This window comes from Odontesthes bonariensis, chromosome 8 (genome assembly GCF_027942865.1).
Source record: "Odontesthes bonariensis isolate fOdoBon6 chromosome 8, fOdoBon6.hap1, whole genome shotgun sequence".
Taxonomy (NCBI): Eukaryota; Metazoa; Chordata; class Actinopteri; order Atheriniformes; family Atherinopsidae; genus Odontesthes; species Odontesthes bonariensis.
Window position 1 is genome coordinate 10,555,756 of NC_134513.1, and position 22,318 is coordinate 10,578,073.

Consider the following 22,318-nt stretch of genomic DNA (forward strand, 5'->3'; position numbering starts at 1 on the left):
ACAAAGAAAGGACTCCATTTTATGACACTTTTCACAACCAATGGTATGAAAGACACACGCATAAAAAGGCAGTAAGAGATTGTGAAAGTGGTGCTGGGGAAGTCAAACTGACGGATTGTTTTTCTTATTGAATAACATCATTAACTTTAATTCTGTCCAGCGTGGTTTCACTTCATTGTGATCTTAACCAAATGCTTGACCAAAGCTTTTCTTCTGTTGCCTTTGTTTTTATAAACTTAAAACAACGGGTGTGCTGTTAGATGATACTGTCATTGTGGAAGAACATAGTTTTTTTTTTATTACTTGTTTCCAAAAATCTGCAGTGGAGGCACCATGAATTCTGTTCATCGATTTAGTAAAGCCCTACCTCATATATCGCTTCAACTGCTAATGTTCAGTAGGGCTTCATTAATCTCTTGAATTGGGCCTATGTTTGGTGGGCATTTTTCTTTCTTTCCATTTCAGTCTGTTTCTGATTTACAGGGCTGAGGTGAGTGGCCAAGAAGCTCTCTTGTCTGCCAACAAAGTAAATGTGACCCTTCCAGAGCAGTCTGTGCTTAATCAGATATGTTGGCTGCCAAGCTCTTTGCAGAATGGAGCTTTGAGATCTACATATCTGCATTTTCCGCCAGTCTTTAAAGTCTTGGAAACAAATGAAAGGTACTGTTAACACAGCTGCCCATAATCCCCAAAACACTGTATGTGGAAAATAATAAATGCACCGTCCAGTCATTTTGTTTATATCTAAAAGGAGTATTTGTGTTACAGTTCAGGCAATAAAACTGTGAGAAACTTAAGTGTTTTTTTGTATGCTTGTTGTTACCAAGTAAAAAAAAATATTCCTGCTCTTTTCTTATTGTGTGAATCTTCAGTCTTTTCAGAGGAGTGGTGGAACCACCCTCTGAGTCATGACTCTGCAGCGTGTCTCTGTGGCCTCTTTCACATATCAGTTGTGCCTTATAGAGAAAAAGACATTCACATTGAACTTGCTGCAGTTCTCATTATTCACACATGCCAGAGGCATCTCAGCCCTGCATCGCTGTGTCCTTACACCCATTAATCCAGCGTCGCTGAATCAGCTAGGTGACGAAAATTGAGTGGAGTGTTCCGAGATGCCAGCTTGATGTATCGGCTGCAGATCAACTTAGACTCCTGTTCCGCCTCTGTACTTTAACACATGTCAAGATGCACAAAGAAGGTGATTCAGCCACTGCATCGTGAGAGAGGCTTATGACATTTAGGTCCTTGTTGTACCTTCAAAACACTCACATCCATAACATTATTTTGTTTGTTTGTACTTTTAGGTCACAAAGACCCACAGGGGTGTCATGTAAATTACATCACTAAATATTTTTTAACTCTATCTTCACTTTTCTTTTCATTTCCAGGTCATGTTTCATGAAAAAAAAAACAGGCTCAGACAGACAACTTTATTAGAGCTAAAATATGGATTCAATTTTTTTCACTTTCACCATAGTGGACACCCTTTTGACTCATTAATTCTTCTTTGCATTACCCCATTGGTCAATCATCGGAGGAGGGCAGTCTTTGGTACTATATGATCACTTCATAACCTTATGTCATAAGAAATGTAACAAATAATAAAGTTGAACAAATCAATCACTTTTTTTTTCCTGCTTTTTTCTGCATGGAGCTTAATGCTAACAGTGGGAAAATACAGACAATTCTTGGTACATTTGTGTCTCTGTAAAGATTATTTGACATGTGCAAAGCATTTTTTTTAAATTATACTTTAAGTGCATGTTAAAGCATTTATTTTTTTCAAAATTCAGTAATAGTTTCTCTTTAGTAAGTCGTTTTAATCCATCTTGACGGAGCATATGGTATTAGGCAGCTTGCAGTCAGCATTTTGTGATCATTGGTTAACCACATAGATGGGATGGATTCTGACAGAAACACTCATGTCACATGTCCAATAAAGATAGAGCAAAGCTGTTTGGCTTCGTGAGGCAAATTCATCTCAGCATGGGATATAAATGGTTTGTACAAAGAACTGCAAAATAATAAACCCCTTTCAGTTAAAATAACATGAAAAAGTGACTCAACGGAAGCCAGAGGCAAGAAACAAAATGAAAATAAAACTAAACGTTTACGGGTAGATTGTGTGTTACGTAATTACCCCCATCCATCCCCATTTGACCTTTTTAAATTGGCTTCTTAAAACATTAAACACCTGAAAAACCTTCCGACCCAACAGTTAATTCTGATGCCTGTCTCATCAAGTTAAATGAAGTGTCCAGGCTTTGTCCACCATTTGTTTATATATTGCTCTGTCCGTTTTGCAAGACCTGGTTAATAATTCTTGACATTTCAGGTCATGTTAAATAACAGCTATCATGTGATGAGTTGCACTAATAAATATCTAATGAGACTGAAGGGAATGATGCAGTAAATGCCTGAGTGGCATTTATCATGCCAAGCTTGGACTGCATTGAGGTTATGTGAAAAGGAAGCATGTCTGGGATGAGTGAGACTTTACAGATGGACTGATTTATGGAATTTTTGTCAGATGTTTTTCGTAACTCACTGTGGCAAAGGATTTGGCAGTTCCTATTTATTTCCACTGCAATGAACTCAATGCACATAATGAACACAATGTTTGAAGGTAGCATATTTTCAAGCCACTGAAACTATGTGATTGCAGTGTCTATTTACACTAAATGCAAATTCACACCATTTTACTTTAAGTGAGAATAAGAGTACTTCAGTGGAAAAAAAAAAAAACTGCCTGCAAAATGGGTTCCGTTTTCACTGAGCAATCTAGGGCTCTCTGGTGTCATTTGTCAAACTTGAACAGTGTAAGAAATGATCAGCCTAAAGCGTGTCACTGTATTATCAGCTCAGCATGGCAGAGACGAGGACTGGTTTGTGCCTTACTGCCACTGTATATGTTGGAGTGAGTCAGAGTGTGTTTAAAGAGATCTAATGTATTGATGAAATGTGGAAAAAGAGAAGCTTCTGAGTGGTCAGAGAGTAAATGGAGTGAGCAAGGATTTACATTTAGAATATTCCCTCAGCTTGTAATGCAAAGTACAAGTTTACTGTAAAATTAAATGAGCTAGTGTCCATTTGGACTCTAAGTCATCCAATTATGTTACTTTGGAGAAAACACAGCTGCCAAATAATGAGATTAACAGATGTTGACCCTCACTCTCACACACACACCCACACATGGATGGTAGTATTAAGCAACCTCTAATGCACAAGTCCAGCAGAGTTACATCCTGTCCAGCCTGAGCAGATGTTGATGTGAAGGGGCCAGTCATTTTTTTCTTTAAATGTCAAGTATCTTCAGTATCTAGCAGCATAGCACAAAAACAGCATTGCGTAAAACAGAGTACCTCCAACATTACATGGCCAAAGAGCCGTTTATATACAAGCTGTCAACAAGACGAGGCCAAAATGTTCCTAAATGTGAACAACAGCACGTCAGCTTGTTTAGAAACTGATTGTACCAAATATACCAGAGGGTTGGCAGAGAAAGGTCTATGCAAGCAACAAAATGACTAAAGCAAAGAATTACAAGAGAATGGAAAATAAGGCAGCATTACCCTTGTGTTAACATCATAGATGCCTTATACACATATGTTCCACTGGTATATGCCGTAAGTAACCCTGTATTGCTCCAGTTGCTACTTGATTTTGACAAACATTTCGATAAGGGAATAGATCAAATCATAGATGTTATGATGACTATAAATAAGTTCCCCTCTGTGAAATATCAACTTTTTCACCTTGTTAATATGTTCATATGGTGTTTATATTCTTGTGGTTACGAGACATATCACTAGCAAAATCAGACATGAACATTATGGGTGAGGATTTAATGTTGAATGATTGCCAGCTAGGTGGGGCTCTAGCAAGTTATAGGAGACGCTAGCACAAACAAGGTGGAGAAGTTAGTTGATGTGTTTTCCTTGGGTTGTTCAAATTGCAAATGTGACATGTTGTGTTCATGGCTGTGATTGCCTTTAATCAGTGAATTGGTGCAAATGAATTAAGTTAAAGTGGCAACCACGTTTTATGTGGAAAGCCCATGATTCTGGCACACAATAAGTGAGAGTTTACAGCCCTGATCAATATTTTATTGCTGATTGTTCTTTACAGTATGAGAGTAGCAGAGTGAATTCTGGAGTTGGAGGAGAGTTGAGAAAGTGTTGAGAAGTGATGTGGGTGGAACTTATTTGCATATTCATAGACGTTCGAAAATCATACAATATAAAGGAATGACAAAAGATTTTGGATAATTCAGTTTTCAGGAAAACAGACGAGTTCTTAGGGGAACTGTCATGAACTGCTGGAATGGGACTTTAACATTGTGGGAAGAGAACAAAAGAGTGAAGAGAAAGTTCTCATTTCCAGAATCCCAAATGCTTTCAGTTTTGTCAACAAATGGAGCTTCTTTGATATGCATATGATTGAGGCACAAGCTTTGTGTGTGCACAAATACTGCAAACAGATTTCCCCCTTCGCATAAACTGATATTTATAAAGAATCTATGATGAGAATGTGTGAGCCTCTCACGTACTTCAGACCACTCTTGCACGTGTTTTCCAGAACAAAAGAGGTTTTACATGGTGAAGTGGAAATGAGGAATAAGGCATTTATCTTCATTTACATTCATTCATGGCTATAGACGGGAGTAGAAATCTTATGCTCTCATTTTTCCAGTGACACATTATTGTTTTTCTACATTTTAATCAGAAATCAACAGAGAATTATGTCTGGCCCCATCTGGATGGTGTTCTTTGGCATCAGTGCCACCATATATAGGCAACAGCAATATTCAACAGTACTTTTTGAATTTGTTACCTTGTTTTTCACTTAGTTTTGCATTGCAGATTGGTTAAGGCTTATGAAAGATCATGTTTTTGTTTTTGTTTTTTTAACTTGAAAAGCATCTTTAACTTTGGAAATTCTGTGTGTCGGGCAACAAAAAAATCTAAACCCTATTTAGTTTCTTATACTGTTTTTCCCCCAAAATAACCTGTTTGAACAGGTTTTTAAATACAGGTACATCTGCTAAATCAAGCTGATTAAGTCTTTAACATTATTGCTCTATAGGCTAAAAACTTACAGGTCTAGTATATCTTTCAGAGAGCAGGCGGGTCACTATGAGAGCAGAAGAGATAGCATATCATTGTATCCCGCAGGCTATATTTCAGCTAAATCTGGAATAATCGGGCTACTTACTACTTTTGACTGGACCATGGACGTCAGTACCACACTGCAGGACAGAAAATAAGTTTCCAGCCCTTGGAAAAGAAAAACAATGTCATCCTATTTTGTCCACAAGATTTTTTTACAATCATCTTCAGAGGCTCCATGCGACATATTATGGTTGGTAGATGCACACTTTTGTGAGGAAAATAAGAGCTGTGCCCATTTTCGTTGGGCACATTAGCGTGCATACCTGGGTCTTGGGCTCCCATTAATGCTGAGCTGAGCTGGAGGCGATTAAAACCTGTGTCTGCTGCAGAGTAATTTTACTTGGGACTGAACGCCGGTTAAACACAGAAAAGTTAGATGTTAGTGGGTGTTAGCGGGTCTTTTGACTGGTGTAAAAAGAGTTTTACAGACTGATTTTTAATAGGTCCTGCCAAAGCAGCGATACCGTATATGACATGTGTACAGGTATGTGGGATTTATTTATACGTCAGACTGATTCTTTAAACTTATTGCCCAACTGGCCTGTTTCTATCCATTGAAATTAGGGAGCAGCCGTTGCTTTTTGCTTGTTTGTATTTGCTTTTGTTTTCTTTAGTTTTTTGTCTTTTTTTCAAATCTTTTCATCTTTGTCACGTTCATGGGGTTTTCCCCATATTTTTGGTTTTGTGTTTATTATGCTTAATCACATCTTATTTTAAGTCATGTTTAGTTAAGTTTGCCATTGCCATGTTTTGTTTTCGTCACAGTTTAGTATTTGGAATCCGGCTCAGCTGCGCTTTTTGTTAAAACCTTTTTGGGAATAAACTAAGTTTTTCTTTCTACCTCTGGAGTCCGTGTCCTGCCACACCCAGCCTTTCTGACAATCTTGAATTATCTCACATATCAAATCCATGGCAGAAAAAGTTTCCAGGGTTGTATTCAAGACCTTCTTAGATGTTTGTGTAGCCTCAGCTTTGGTATTTCAGTGGGAACCTTGAACTTCATTTTATGTGTGTTTGCCATGACAAAGTGTTCATGCCTGGTGATTGCAAACACAAGTAATTCCCCACTGATTCATATCTCTGACACAATCGAGCATTTATACAGTTGGCTAAATTTTCAACAGATCCATTGGAAAATTCTTAATAAACATTTTGAACTGTGATACCACACACTGGAAAAGTCATAATCTAGTCATGATTAAAGTCTCACAGCATGGATAAATAACATTAGCTTTTATCAAATTTGAAGAAAGCAGCAACATTTAGTTACAGTTCTGTTTGAACCAAGATGAAACTTTACGTTACCCTTATGTCCATAAGTAAACTTAGATGTGGTGCCTTTGGCCTGGGTAGTCCCTCATAAGCATCAGTGTCCACACCCTGCTTTGGCAGGAACATCATGTGTCAGGGCTTTTGGTAAATGGAAGACTGTACATCTTTTCTCAAAGTGAATGTTTCTCAGATGACTTTTGACAATTACACAAAGTGAAAGTGTTTTGTCTCTTCACCAAATGAAACGCTTCCTTTGTGTACTTTGGAGGGCTACTTTGCTTCCAGGCAGAATGTTTTTCACATTCCATCCACATTTGTCATTACATTTGCCAAAGGAATAGCAGTCCTACGTCCCTTTTTAGCCTTTACGTTTATTTAATCAGGGTATGTGGTTGGAACCTGCAGGTTGTTACAGAACCATCTTTAAAGGGGAGGAAGTGAACAAAAGCACACAGTGGAGACAGTTGTCTTTGCTGTCAGCTACTTCTGTGAATACAATTTATACATCACCTCACCACAATTGACAGAAGGAAAATATTGTTTGTATTTTTTGGTTGAGGAGTGAGAATTCCTTCTCTCATCTGTTTTTATGTGATATCGCATGCTTACTTTCAATCTGATTTCCTTAGGATATGGCTTTATAGCTTTGCTATGATATCACTGTCTCAGTTATTGCAGCACATACATTCATGTACAGAAATTCCAAAAGTCACATGAGATAAAAATGGAAATGGTGGGATACCTTTATGTTCCATGTGAGTGTATTTCAGGTAGAAGGAACAGTTTGTACAGAAACACAAGGGAACACTCACTCAAAGATGGAAACTGCTTTTGAGTACTTTTCATCTGCAAGACATGTGTTAAGATCAACTTCAAAACAATGATGATTTTTTTTTTGCTTTTAAAAGAGGGGGTTGCAGTACGGAGACAAATGTGTTTTTGAGGCCAGTTAGGTGTTGTATATATCTGTTCTCTTCCAGACTCTTGGTAATTAATCTGTGCTTAAACGCAGACCATATTTGCATGGAGTTGTGGTCAAACTGTTCTACATAGTTCTCATGAAGCTTTCCAAAGAGCTGCAACTGCTCCAAAACTTGAAAAAGACCATGTGTGTTTCAGTGTAGGACCAAATCAAATTTCTCGAACGCACTCAATCAGCACCAGTGTATGGCAGGGAATCAGGAGGCTCAGAAGCCAGCGGCTGAGGTAACATTATTGGGCCCAGCATTTTTGAAACAGAACTTCTGCCTGACTGGTTGAATCTGGATTTTTTAGCTCTCAAAAGACCAGCAGGCCAGACAATCATTCGGTTGCTTTTGGATGAGTGTGAGTTTACTTTTAAGTCTGCCCCCATTCTTTCCACATACTTCACATTTTCTCGTCCAGGTTTGTGTGGCTCTGTAGAGTCTATCCTGTCTGAAGTCTGCAGCTGGAGGAAAGATCCACACAAGCACAAAGGTGGACTCACGACCACGTGTCCAACTTTAAACTTTATAAGTAGCCCTGGCAGCCCTAACCTAATCTAAAAAAATATGAGCCTTTCTAGCAAGTATCATTCTTAAACTATTATGTTTTTCCCATGTTATCCCCATTCAGATGTCTGCATTATGGGAACCCTTGACCATAGACTTTGAGGTTATGGATGGCAGCGGAGCAGACTCGGAAAACATCATGTTTTTATTAAAATTCAAGGAAACTGGAAAATGTACAAGAGGTGGTTAGAGCAAAAATGCACTCAGATGTAGAGAGCATTGAGAGAAGTACAGCTTTTATATTCTCATGAAGTTGGGACACTATGTAAAATGTAAACAGAATGGAAAAACAGAATGTAATGATTTGTAAATCTCATAAAAAAAGTGTTTTATTCATAAAAGAACACAGAAAACATATCAAATGTTCAAAGTGAGACATTTTACTATTACTATTACATGAAAAATATCAAATCATCTTGAATTTGATGGCTCAACACGTCAGAAAAGTTGGTCCAGGACCATGTTACTGGATCTATAGAAGAGGAATGTTGTCCTGATGACAAGCCACACGGTTCCACTCTTCTTTAGACGATAAGACAGATTTTAATGACATACATTTGGATTCACCTGACCAAAGAAAACGTTTCTACTTGGCCTCAGTCTGTTTTGAATGAACTTTGGCCCAGAGAAGATGGCATTGTTTCTGTTCACGTATGGCTTCTTGTATTCATGATCAGGCTTTAACCTGTATTTATGGATGGCACGGTGTGCTGAGTCCCACGCAGTGACTTTGACAGAATAATGTCAGTTTTCAATGCAGTGCTACCTGAGGGCCTGAAGATAGCTGAATCTTTTGATGATATAATGGGCTGTAGATGATGGCATCTTCAAAGTCTTCACAATTTTACGTTAAGAAAAATTCTGGACTTATGCCGCAATTTGGAGATACTGTTGTTTTGGTGGATTGCCGAATCTCTGCCCATCTTCTTTTTTTCTTTTTTTTACCCAGTGATTGTCATGGTTTGTGATTTTGTGGATTTATTCTTATTTCTTTTTTAGTCATGTTTTTTTTTTAAATTAGGATTTCTGCTCTTCATATCCGTCTTTTGCTCTTAGTTATTCCTTGGTTCCTATTCTTATTGGGTTGGATGGACGTTAGTTTTTGTTGTTGTATTTTGCTACATTCTTCAAGTTGTTTTACTTGTAGTCATTGTTTTTTGTTCGGTTCTTTTTAAATGTTTGGGTGGTATTTGCCTCCTTTCTGTCCCCCCCCCCCCCCCCCCTCTCTTTTCTGTATATTGTCCTTAGTTTGGCTCGTCATTTGTCTTCTATTGCCCTTATGGTGTTTCCACATTGCCATTTCACCTCCCGCTCCATTTTCCTGAATTACACATCTGCACCGACTCATCTCAGTATCTTTGGGGGTTTTTGGTCTCATTTTTTTCTTAGAGACCTGGCCAGATCCTTGTCATACTGTAAATCAAGTCATTTGTTGATTTCAGATTCTGTTTCCATCTTACTCTGTTCTTTATTTTTGGATGTCTGTTTTTTTAGATTACCTCTGGGATTGCCTCTTTAAAAGCGATTGTTTTTGTTAAGTAAAGTTTTTAATTCCTAATCTGGCTGCCTGTACAGTGCTGCATTTGGGGCCTCATGTCACAATGGATTTTGACAGCGTGGGAAGAATCCATTAACAGTGATTTGAATGTTCACTAAAATAATTTATACATAGAACATGAAAAGAACACATAGATATACTTGTATTCAGAAGGTTTATTCAACTTGTGAAAATTGTTCTATATTGTCTGGTGGAGCTTGGTCAAATATAAACAAATACAAACAACCAAATCTCATGAAAGAATGAGTCATGAGATTGTAAGGTTTGAAAATTGTCCACTTTTTTACGTTTTCTCTCATTTTCAAGCACAGACATAGCTAAAGTTTCAATTAGTCAGTATGTTGATGTTCTATGTCCCAATAAACATTTCCTTTTGATGATGTTCACACTCCAAGCTTCAACAACAATAAATACCCACATATATTTATAAGAAAGATGGAGAAAGGCACAAAATCCATGGATTTTTTTAAGACACTGAAGACTTTCATCATAGAGTTTGTTAGTTTAAGAGTCCTCAAACTACAATCTACAACTTATTCAGCAGTCATTGCACTTGTTTTTGCTTTTTTCACTTTAATGGCCACTTTTCTACTTCACTCTTAGTGAGGGTTAGGGGTTGGGGATAAGAAATAATGTACATGATTAGGTCTACATGTTACAAAAAACGTTGTTAGAGAACAATAAAAATACTTATGATTTACATGTTTAATGTTCAAATTCTTAGCAATTATTGTCATGTCAAGTTAAAAGCTGCTCAACAGTAAACAACAACTGATAGGAATATGTTGCCATGTCACAACCATAGATTGTTGCTCAACTATGTGTTGGACATGTGAACAAATATACCTATAACATGTTTTCTGGTGGGGACTGCACGGTGGTGTGCATTGGGTGCATTTCAGGGAACTTGGTGCTTTTGGGGGATTTTGTCCATTCTAGGGATTGAATATGTCAACTTCTGTCACTAAAGTTAAATCTGCTTAGAATCAATCACAAAGATTCAAGAAAACCAGCCCCTGATATAAAGCAGATGATGTATTCTTTTTATTTTTTTAAACCGATGTATGATTAAATAACTGTCTTTTTTTTTTTATCAGAACAACAATAAGATAATTTTTCATAGTCTCAAGTGCAGAGTGTATGTTTCACTCACTGCAAGAAATAAATGTCAGCAGAAAAATGATTCAGTGATTCACTGAGGACCAGTCTTAGACATCCAGGTTACACTCTGGGGTGTTTTCTCATAATCCCTTGTAGCGTTCCCCATTTCAGACACTCTGATAGCCTTGGAGAAGAAAAATTGGCAGATGCTAAACTTGGCTATTGCATTTTCACACAAAACATGGAAGTCATATCTTATTTGAATAACATGCAGTGTCAGTGAGCTGTTGTACAACTCAAAATGTCTGGCAACAGATCATTGTTTTGCAATATTTGGCGCAAACACATGACTGGTCCATAAATATTCATTATTTTTAAATGCACACTGACTGGAATCATGCAGGTTTTAATCAGAAGGCTGTTCTGTTCTGTAGATCATCCCAAATTTAAACCATGCTTCACTTTCAATGAGAAAAAAAAGATCCTGCAAAAAATCTGACAGGATGAAGGATACCTTTTTTTCCCCCAGTGCAAGACATTCTCCACTGATCAAGCCTGCTGTTGATATTAGATATCACACATTTGATGCATCTCTGTCCTCAAAAGTTGTTATTTCTGGAAACTTTTCTCCCAGATGACAAGTTAAATGGATTATGTTTTTGCCAAGAGTTGTTTCAGTCTCTGCTGATGCAGCAGTGATTACTCACTCCAGTCTCTCCAGAAATGTGTAATAGGTACATTTTGGTCTCTTCCCATCTCCAAAATGTAGCACTTACAGTCCACGGCTGTACTGTTTTGAAATTACAACGTATCCCTAGCATGTCGTTTTGTATGGGACAGCGTCCACGAGACATGAGAATCCTAAACCATAAGTAGTGAAATATGTAATCCCAAACCATGTATAATTTACTAACCTTAACTGTGTATTTTGAAACCCCAACCATTTGCACATGAGAGTGAAGCAGAAAAGTGGAAAAGATTTCTCTCAAACTCATATTTCTTGAGACTGATTTCTCTCATCACCCTTTTTTTTATAAGCATTTGTAGCTTGTTATGTAGCAAGATATGGATTGTCTATATTTTGACAGATATAGGAAAACGTGGAACGTGTTTGTCATGTTGTAGATAACGTCCAACATCGATGTTTATCTAGATGTAAATGTAATGTAAATGTATTTTATTTATACAGCCCTTTACAAACAATCGTTACGATGTACCAAAGTGCTTTACAGTAGGTAATAAATAAAGAGAACAATAAGTAAAAACAATAAAATACAACAAAATCAAATAAGATAAAATAAGATAAAAGTGTCATCATACTACTGGGTATTAAAAGCAATCCTAGGGGCGGTCGGTGGCGTAGTGGGTTAAGCAGCCGCCCCATGTACAGAGGCTACAGTCCTCGCTGCAGCTGGCCCCGGTTCAAGTCCCGCACCGGACGGCCCTGTGCTGCATGTCTTCCCCATCTCTCTGCCCCCTGCTTCATGTCTCTCTCCAACTGTCCTCTCATTAAAGGCATAAAAAGCAATCCTAAATAAGTAGGTTTTTAGCCTAGATTTGAAGAGGCCCAAGTCAGAAATAAGACGCAGCTTACGGGGAGCTTATTCCAGAACCTGGGGGCAGCGACAGAAAAGGCTCCTTCACCCCAGTGTTTGTATTTTGACCTGGGCACTTCCAGAAGAAAGGAGACCAGTCGAGGTGTGGTTGTTGAACCAATTTTTGAGCCTTTATCGTTAAACTGCTATGGTTTTGTGTTGTTTGACTTTAAGAGTTTGAGGTGAGGTCTCTAAAGAGGGATCAAAGTCGTCATGACCTTCGTGTACAGTCGGGGTCGCAGTGCAAAGTTAAAAAAGATAAATGAGCCATTTCCTTGCCAAAACACAATCCAACAGAACAAAACCATAATATATAGCTCTAAAATGTTCTAATGACATGTTAAAATAAACATTTTTGGACTATAAGCCCTGTCCTGTAATCTGTCTTAACATAATGGAGGGCAACAATTCAGGCAACAGTGCAATAGTTGTTAAAACAGAATTTAATTATTTCATGAAATGTTTGTGTGTCTTTCTACTTTCTTGTTATAATTTCCAAAATTATATTATGTTGATGTTGTTGTGCTTTGCACCCTCATCATAAAACAGATGATATTGATTAGTAGGCTGAATGCCCTAGCAGTAGCAAAATATTACACACATGTACATATCATTAAAAGGAACTTTAAAGCATTAAAAAGTTTTAAGCAAACATAACCTCAGAATAGTTAATCATCACAGTCATTGCAGGCTGAACGGGGACTGAATGAAAGAATCAAACATGACATTTACTACCAGACATATCTGCCTTTTAATATGTTTAAAATGTCCTTAAATCTGTTGTTTAGGAAACTGGCTCCTAAAGATTTAGGTAGTTTTGTGGGTTATTCCAAGCAAAGGGAGAAGAATACTTAACCCCCCCCCCCATCAGACACTGGATGATAAATGTGGTCCAACTCAAATAGCTAATCTCAAGCCTTGTAATACTCCATGCCATAAAGATGGAACTGCACAGATGTGTGCTGCCAAAAAAAGAAGCTTCTAAGATATTGCAATGGGAGAAGCTGCTAACAGTAATATTGAAGAAGAATTTAAACTAAGTTTCACCTATTTCGCTGAATCAGAGACATAACGTGACTTTCTGGACAGTTTCCTCAGTATGTTTTGACGCAACTGAGCTGCAGCGAGACTGAGTTAATTTCCTGCTTGTGTCCTTGTTTCTTTCATCATAAATCCTGGGTAAAATGTAGTCTGTATGTGAACATTCTTTCACTGTCTTCAAATAGTTGGGCAGAAACTTTTACTTTTTAAGATCATTTCATTTTTTGTTTGGGTGGATTTCCTGAAGACAAATTCTACTAAATTTGTAAACTATTTTAGGGTTTTAGAGAAATTGCCAACAAAAATATCGGATGGATCACTTTTAAATTTGACACTCTCTCTCCCCTCAGGACAAATTTGAAACTGCCGTGGCCTGTTGGCTTTGGGATTTGTTTTAGATGTTAGGTTAGCTGTTTGGTTTCTTAAATTTGTGATGGCAGATCCTGAATAGACTTAGAGGCAAGGATCTGGAATGGCCTACAATAACAACCCTATAATGGGTGTATTGGACTGGGAGTACTCTGACAAAACATAAGTACAAACAAGATTTTCAATAAATAAAACAGGAAACAACAAAAGAGCCTGTGAGAATCATCGTGGAACTTATGTCATGTTCTGTTATCCCCTAGTTGGGATCATCATGGTTTTATGTTTATGTGTTGTTGTTGTTTTTCTTTTTATACCACTGTTCTGAGTTTAGTTGTTATTTTCTTTTTGTTCCATGCTCTGTTCCAGCTGGCTTTACTTCCTGTTTTATATTGCAGAACCTGTGTTCCAATTGTCCACTATGGCCTAGCACATATTGAGTCAAACATTTAGTATCGCTGTTCAATTTTTCAATTGAAAGTTTTCATTCATTCATTCGTGATGTGGTACCCCAAAAGTAGTACATTACAACCTCTACGCTAAAATCATAGTAATAGACCATGATGCATTGCACCCCAGAGCGAGGAGCTAACAGAGCATGCTGATGTTAGCTACCACATGCAAGCACTAATGTGTGCAGCTCCTCACTGTGATCTTCTTACCCACTGGAATGCATGTTCAACAAATACTCAGGCATCTCAACTATAACATGGCTTATCTCTTTTTCTGCTTCAGACGAAGAACTTCAGAAATTCTAAGTAATGTGTACTGGAAGTCGAAATAAAGCTCACTGTTGTTTACCAATATTTTTTAGGTTTTGACATTTGTTAGTTGTGGGTAACATAAATTCATTATTAGTTTAACAATTGATATCAAGCTACAGCTGTAGCTAGTGCTTGTGTAGTTGGATATAATGCAGTTAAAGAGAATTACAAGTGATGAAGTCTGTTGTGTGGAGAGAATTTATAGGTACATCATTATTGTCAGTCTCACTTGGTGAAGGAAAGAAACCATTCCTAATGTTTTTTGACAAACTATAGCTTTGTGTGTCTACATAAATTACTTTGCTCCACTTCCTATAGCTTTAAAAAAAAAAAAAAAATCAAAGTATCCATTGCCCTTGTTTTTCCCCCTTTCCTTTGTCTGCCTTACATCCCCTGCTGCCCACATTAAAGCTAAACAGATCAGAGAAAGAAACCACTTCTAATTTACCACCTTGTTGCCAGTGCTACTAATTCACTTTATCGTTATCAAATTAGAGGTTAAACAGGAAGTGGAGCAAACTCATTGGTAGATGTTCAAGTGCTGGAATGATTTTCCCCATCAGATGACAGCTGTAAAGCCCTTGTTTTATATTTGGGCCATGCTATGAGGCGCTGGTCCTGAAAAATGTTAGCAAGTGGATTTGCAGAGTTCTAAGAGGGCATTTCCCATTTCCCTACGTCCCCTTTGATGACTCAGCTTTTTCTGCCTTACATTCTGCTCAATGACATTCAAAACAGACTGCAGTAAAATGGGAGTGGGGGAATGATTGCTTAGGTAATGTCTACTGCTTAGCATGAAAAACACTCTGTTCTAGCTGCCGTACTCAGGAAACTTGGACAAGAGAGAGTTTTATTTTTGTAAAGTGCCTACTGTCACTGTCTGTCTTCTTAGTTCTCCATTCTCAGGCTCTTTGAACAATGTTTTGTTATTAGTGACCTAATTTCCCTCACGCTAACTTGTCTAGACTCTTACTCTGATGGTTACCATGGACTAAGGCAACACAAGAGGGTGGAGAAGCAGAAGGAGTGCTTCCCAGGAGTGACCTGGTTTATAGATTTTGTGTGTCCTCTGCTTGAGGCAGACAAAAAGCAAGTGTACTTTAGATTTATTCCTTCAGATGTAACAGGTAGAGAAAGATGAACAAAGTTATTTGCTTAATAAGGATTAAATGTTCATCCATAATTAACAATTATTAGAAGTGCCAAGTAAAATGCCAATAAGACCTGTATGTGGATTAGACTTGTTTTCATTCACCTGAGGGTGTGAATTCTTTGGCCTGCCAGTGTAAATCCATACATTTTCAGGGTTAGGGTTACGTGTATTTCAGGTGGCTTTTCAGAGTGACAGGCCAACATCTAAACTCTCAGGTCATTACACAAATCTTTGAGTCTTGTTCTGCATTCAACAGTGTTTATATATATATATATATATATATTTGTTTTGAAATACAAAAGTACAACTAACAGTTTTTTAAAATTTTATCTCAGTTATAGAGCTTTGCTTGCTTTATTCAGTCCATTTTATGTTAATGCAATCTTTACAGTGAAGCTGATAAATAATATACAAATGCAGACAAAGACAATTAACAGCTCAAGCACAAACAGGGAGGTAATTTTAGCTTATTGGCAATAGCTTTGAAGTCACAGAGGAAGGATTGGGCTTGAGATGCATCAGAAAATTACTGGGGTGAGTTAAGTATGGACAACAGCTCCAGAGAGGCAAAGACAGGATAAAAAAATACACATATAATCAGTAGTTATTTCAAAGCTAGTTCAACATAAAATTAAGTTCTGCAAATCTAAACAATGTACATTTAGACAGCATGAATTAAGATAGATGGATATCAAAGTAATATATTTCATATGCTATAAATTCAATGGTTTTTAATTTCCCCTTCACTTCAAATCTTATTTGTTTACTAATTACTTAAATGGTGTGGAGCATCCATAGGTGGATCCCTTAATGTTGAAATTTCAACAAGTATATGGACAGAGGGATCCAGTGTAATGGAGCATTTGGTTTTTGCAGTCGAAAACAATGCTTCATTTAGTAATTGAAGAAAATAACCTGCACAATCTAGAACAGTATCATCTGCATAAGATGTATTTGGCTAATCACACCAGTAGCCAGTAGATAGTATAAACTATTTATACAGAAGTCTAATAGTATTAATGTAAATAGTTTTCACAAGCAGGGAAATTGAGTCTTGTGTATTTGTCTTTCTGAGTTAACCATGTGATATGGTCACCTGGGCTGGATAAAGCAGGTATATTACAGACTAGAACTTGGTCACTTTCAGTTTTAGCCACATCTTCAAAGAAAATCACATTCAGGGTCCCAGGGGGGCTGGAGTCTATCCCAGATGCCATCGGGCGGGCGAGAGGTTGTGTACACCCTGGTCAGGTTGCCACTCCATCGCAGGGCAAAAACAGAAACTAATGAGACAAACATCCATGAACATTCACGCTGCCTCAAAGGGTCAATCTGGAATCCAAATGAACCTAACATGCATATTTTTGGACGGTGGGAGGAATCTGGAGTATTCAATACCTTTACATTTTTATGGTAACTAGAAATGTATATATATCAAGTGCGACTGCATAGAAATACAGTGTTCTTTGTAAAAAATTATTTGCAGCATGGACCTGTCTGTTATTGGTAAAAAATTGAAGCAACATGAAACAAAACAAACAGTTGAGATGTGTAAGAAACAAGATAGGAAAAAATGGTTCACTTTTAAAACTACTCAGTTCCCACAAATCATTAAAATGTTGAAAACTTGAAAAGTGGGTTAAGATGTAAGAAAAAGTTAAAACATAAATACAATGACAGGTGCAGATAGAAGAGAAAAAAGGATCAAAAGATCACTCTTAGGTAAGAGACCCCTGGTTGGCTCTTTGCACGTGCCATAATTGCTGTTTGTGAGTCCAAGCGCAAACAGTTTCAAACAAATGGTCCAGCAGCAGGAAATGCTGAAAGCTAAACAGGCTTTGGCTTAATGGTAAACAGCCATCATATTTAATGCAAGAAGACTGTGAGCTGGCAGCCTTATTTTGTGTAAACTCAATTGTCTTCCAGTGTCTCAAGTCTGAAATGGAACGTTTGAATAACTCCTAGCAGTATTAATGACTTGGCAGGTCTGACCGTCGTGCATTTATTCCCTGAACACAAACAGTTTGAAAATTAATATCACACCATTATATTTCATTACTCCCTGTAGCCTTGAAAATGAGGTTTTATTCGGGTGTATTGAGTGAGTGTTCAACGTTCTCCATTACTGGAAATGGTGTTTCACTCTCGGCATTAAAATAAATGAAGACAAGATTAAGGGATATTTTCAGTGGTGCAAAAAAAGGGAGGGAAAAATAGAGGAAAAAGCAGAATTATATCCATACAGAGACTCGAAAAGGATTTAGAATTTTCTCTGAAAACATAACAAATGAATGTTTTTAGATATCATTAACTATCCAAGTCCATGTGGTGCTGCTTTAAAAAAAGTTGCCTTCTTTCCCCAGAAGAAAATTCACAGGCCCCCTTGTGGAGAAACACATGTGCATAGAGTGTCTGCATGCTCATGTAAGTGTACAAGCTGTACCTTGATAGCTCTCTATATGCAGTGCAGTAAATTTAGACGATACATAGCAGTACGTTCTGCATATTTGCATGGTCTAATGCAAAATTTGTGAACTGTGTGACTCTACAGTTCACGTGTGTGCTGTCTTTTCTGCTCCAGACCAGTTTGTGTGTCTAGAGGTCCCTTTGGCTCCCATGGTTTCTCTCTCAATCCCCTCCTCCCTAACATTCTACCCTCCCTCTTTTCCTCTAGCCTTCTCCTTCTTATCCCGTTCTCTCGCCTAACTGAAGCGCCACCTCTCTTTCACTCTTGATAAAGGAATTTGCTCTGACTCTGGGAAGACATTTTAACATTTCACAAGTGCTTAAACATCAACAAGATGAGAATCAGGAGTGGGGTCACAGTGATCAATCGTATTCTCAGAGTTTGGGCTCATGATTAAGCTTTGCTTTGGTTTATTTTGAAGTCGGTGGGGAGAGTTAGTTTTAGGTTGGGGTTAGGAGATGCATGGTTTCAATGAGAAGTTTTCTTGGTGCTATACAGCAAGATAAATGATGTGTGTGCGTGTGTGGGCAAGAGAGTAAAACAGAGACACATGGACAAAGATCCCAGCGCACAAAAGAACCTCATTTTCATACACCAGCAATAGTGTGAGCTGTTAATCTTAACCTTTGCTGAAAGATATTCACTTCTTCACTTCATTTATGTGTCCTGTAAAGTTCCTTTAGTTGCTCATGAAACTTTTTATATAAAAGTCAAGATGTCGATGAAGTATTTTTTTTTCGTTTAAGAGCTATTGAAACAAGCATGCAAACAGAAACAAATGATCTGATATCTTTGAGCTTCTGATGCATTGAAGGAAGCTCTAAGTTTTATAAAGATGAAAGCCAGAGCAATAGTTGAATCATACCACAGCTTAGTTGGCCTGTCTATCCGTCTGGCTGGATCGCATGTAGGGTGTGGTTTAATATCCTGTTCCCTCTTCTTTTTTGTCTTCCTATTCTCTCTTTTCGTGGTCTGATTCCTGTAGGATTTTAATGAATGTGGTCAGCAGTGGACCAAAAGAATCACGGAGGGGTTCAGATTTTGTATTTTCAGCTGCAGCACTTATACTTTTGTAAGACCCAGACAAACAACCACATACCATAGATGCTAATGCCAGGAAATACAACTGGATGCACCCTAAAGAGCTTCGTCATCTGCCTCCAGGGACAGCAGTACTGGTTGATTAATGGTGCCGTGGTTTCGGGTCAAACTCTCCACCTTATTAATCATGTTAAAATGATAAAGAATCATGTGCAACAGGCTTTCTTAAGAGAGGATGCAGATAAGCAAGCACTCTTAATACTACTAAGCCTACACATTTCCTGCTTGGATAAGCTTGACTATCAAACAGCACAGGATACAGCAGCACACATATAAATTCAGCCATCTGCCAAACTGCTTAAATGAGCACATGAGCTCAGACTCTGTCAAGGGAGCAGTTCGAATGATCATTATGTCTCCCACAGAAATACACCAGACAACTGTAAAAACAAATATGTTTGCAGGTACGGTATTCACAAAGGTATGCAAATATGTATACATGGATTTGATCATAGAATAAGTTGAAGAAATAATGTGTGCACAAAGAAGGGAGAGAGAAAAAGAAGGGAGGAGGGTTTCTCAGGTAGACGAGGTGTTACAATACGGGGTCAGGGTCCTGCTGGACTGTAGGGAGGTGCTGGTGAGCTCCCTTCCCCAGCCAAAGTTTTTCCCTTCTGGACACGCGCTGCATGAGCCGGTGGAGCCGAGATCCATCCTTCCAGCCCTCCCTCCTCTCTCCATCTCCCTCTTGCCCCCTCCTCCTGCTCTCCTTTCCCAGGCCCTGTGGGTGCAGTGCCACGTTGCTCAATGAACTATTAGACTGAGGGACAAGAGAGAAAAGTGCTGAGCATCTCAACGTGGGCTACTGTGTCTCCATTTTTGCTAACTTTCTTGCTATTCATCTGTTGGAAGAAATTATTTAATACTCATCCCTATGTTTTCATGGCATGTGGTCATATTGAACCCTCTCACATGATTGCAAAAAAAGATAAACAAGAGGGATTTTTTCCTGGGAAAACTTCTGACTCATGCCAGTGGATATGTGTGTATGTGTGAAAGCTTCCAGTTTGGTGTGAGCTGTGAATATAACAGTTTTCCACACAAGATGAACTTCCCAAAGCGTATGCATTTAAACTGCCACAGTTTTTTTTATTTGGCCGCTGGAAATGAGCCAAATTCTAAAGCTTTCTCTATAGAGGTTTATAGACCTCAAACAGAGCTGCTCTCATCAGATATCTTCCTGTACATTAATGCCATCTAGTGGCAGTTTTGCAAATTAATTATTTACATTTTTCGAACCATATCTCTTTACAGAGGCATATGCATGGAAGCGGTTTAGGAAAAATATTTAGTTAGCCAAGGTACACATTGTTTAAGATTGTGAAATTCCATGAACAATAATGCAATTATGTGCTAGATTTATGTTTTTATTTCTTGTTACTTCATTCAGTAGTCCAACACATTATTTTGCACTTCATCCCAACTACATTTTCACCTTGCACACCGAATTTGCTAACAGGCTACAAAGGATTGGGTTTCAAAAACAGACATTTCAGGCATGTTTTTTTTTTTGCATACAATTATGTAACCATCCGTGGGATGTTGTTTGTTCCACACTGTCAATAATCATTGCCATCCTTTGACATTTCACAGATCTTGAAGAGTTTAATGACATTCCTGTCCTTGTGTGAATTCCCCGCCAGCTTTGCCACAGCAAAAACGTGCCTTTAAAGGAGCCACTTTGACTAAATTGTGGGATAGTTCATTTATCAACATGTAAAAACTGAAGGGATTGTGGCACAAACAAAGGCAAATCCTGCTCAAGCAAAGCTCAAACACAAACATTTAAACATGTTGTGAAGGACCTCTGTAGAAAAGATTGGGCAAATTATGTCAGACATAAACATCCCCTTGGCCGTCTGTCTCGATTGATAATGACATTTTTTTCAGACTTAACTGAGCCTGACAAATAACCATCATTCAATATTTGGATGGCCTCTCCTTGTTTCTGAGGTAGGGTAGCTAGCTGGGTATTTTTTCAGTAGGTGCATTAATGTAAAAAGAAAATCACTGGCTTGTTTACCTGCAATTTAGCATGGTTCTGTTAAACTCTGTTGGAGAGGATGAACACTGTTTTTATAAAATACATTCCTTCATTCTGTGTTTTGTTTATGGTGGTGGATAACACTGGCCTTAGAATGCTATTCACATAATCCTGGTAGAGTCCACGTCCATTGGGATAGACATGTCTCAGGAGGGTTACAACTTGGAACTGATTTGTAGTGACTCCTTTCAAAATGTCTCAAACAGCATGACAGGACCGCTCTATCATCTCGCTGTATGGAATTAATATAACTTTGGTTAATGCCAGACAAGAATAAGAATACCCACATTTTCTTTTCCCTGATAAGACATCTTATGACCTCTGCTTATTGAAATTTTCTTTTATAAATGCACACACACGTAATCTCATGCAGCGAAAAAAGAAAAAGAAAGAAAATACAGAACAAATCTGTACAGATCTAGATAAATTATAAGCAACTTTATTAAATTGACACATATTTAACACTTCTAATCATAGTCTCCCTTTAGTTACCTTTAGATTTATTCCACAGTGGTATGGAAATTAATTGACATGGACACCTCTCTGTTTAAAATGTGTTTATTAAGCCCATATCTCAACCATTTCAAATACAGCCACCAACAAGTCTGTCTGTAAAACTATCTTTGTTGCTGGTGCTGCAGAGACAGCTTAAACCAAATCTTAGATACTCTTTGGTGCAATAAAATGGAATGAATTAACAAATCTGCATGAAGTGTTCCACACTGTACACAAAAAGTACCATTAATCTAACTTTCTACCAAACAAAACGCAGATCTTTAAAGCAGAGAAATGTGTGATACTAACAATCTGAGTTTTGTTAAGTTAATATCATCCAACTTTCTACACAGTGTGCTTTAGAGAATGGCCATGAAGGAACAGCCAGAAAGATGAATGACAAATTCAAATGACAAATTTTGGTTTGCATGCAAACCACTGTTCTCTCTATTGTTTTCTCTCTGTTCTTTCCACGAAAGCCTGCTGGTAACAGTCATGAAATAATCAGAGTGGGTCACAAACAATAAATTGAACTTCACACATAATAAAAATCATTGTTTAGTTTCACCTCTGGCCTCTGCCAGCTCCACATTCACCACAAGCTTCCAAAGCAGAGGAGTTGGCCCAATAAAAGAATATCGTGCACAAGCAGAAGATT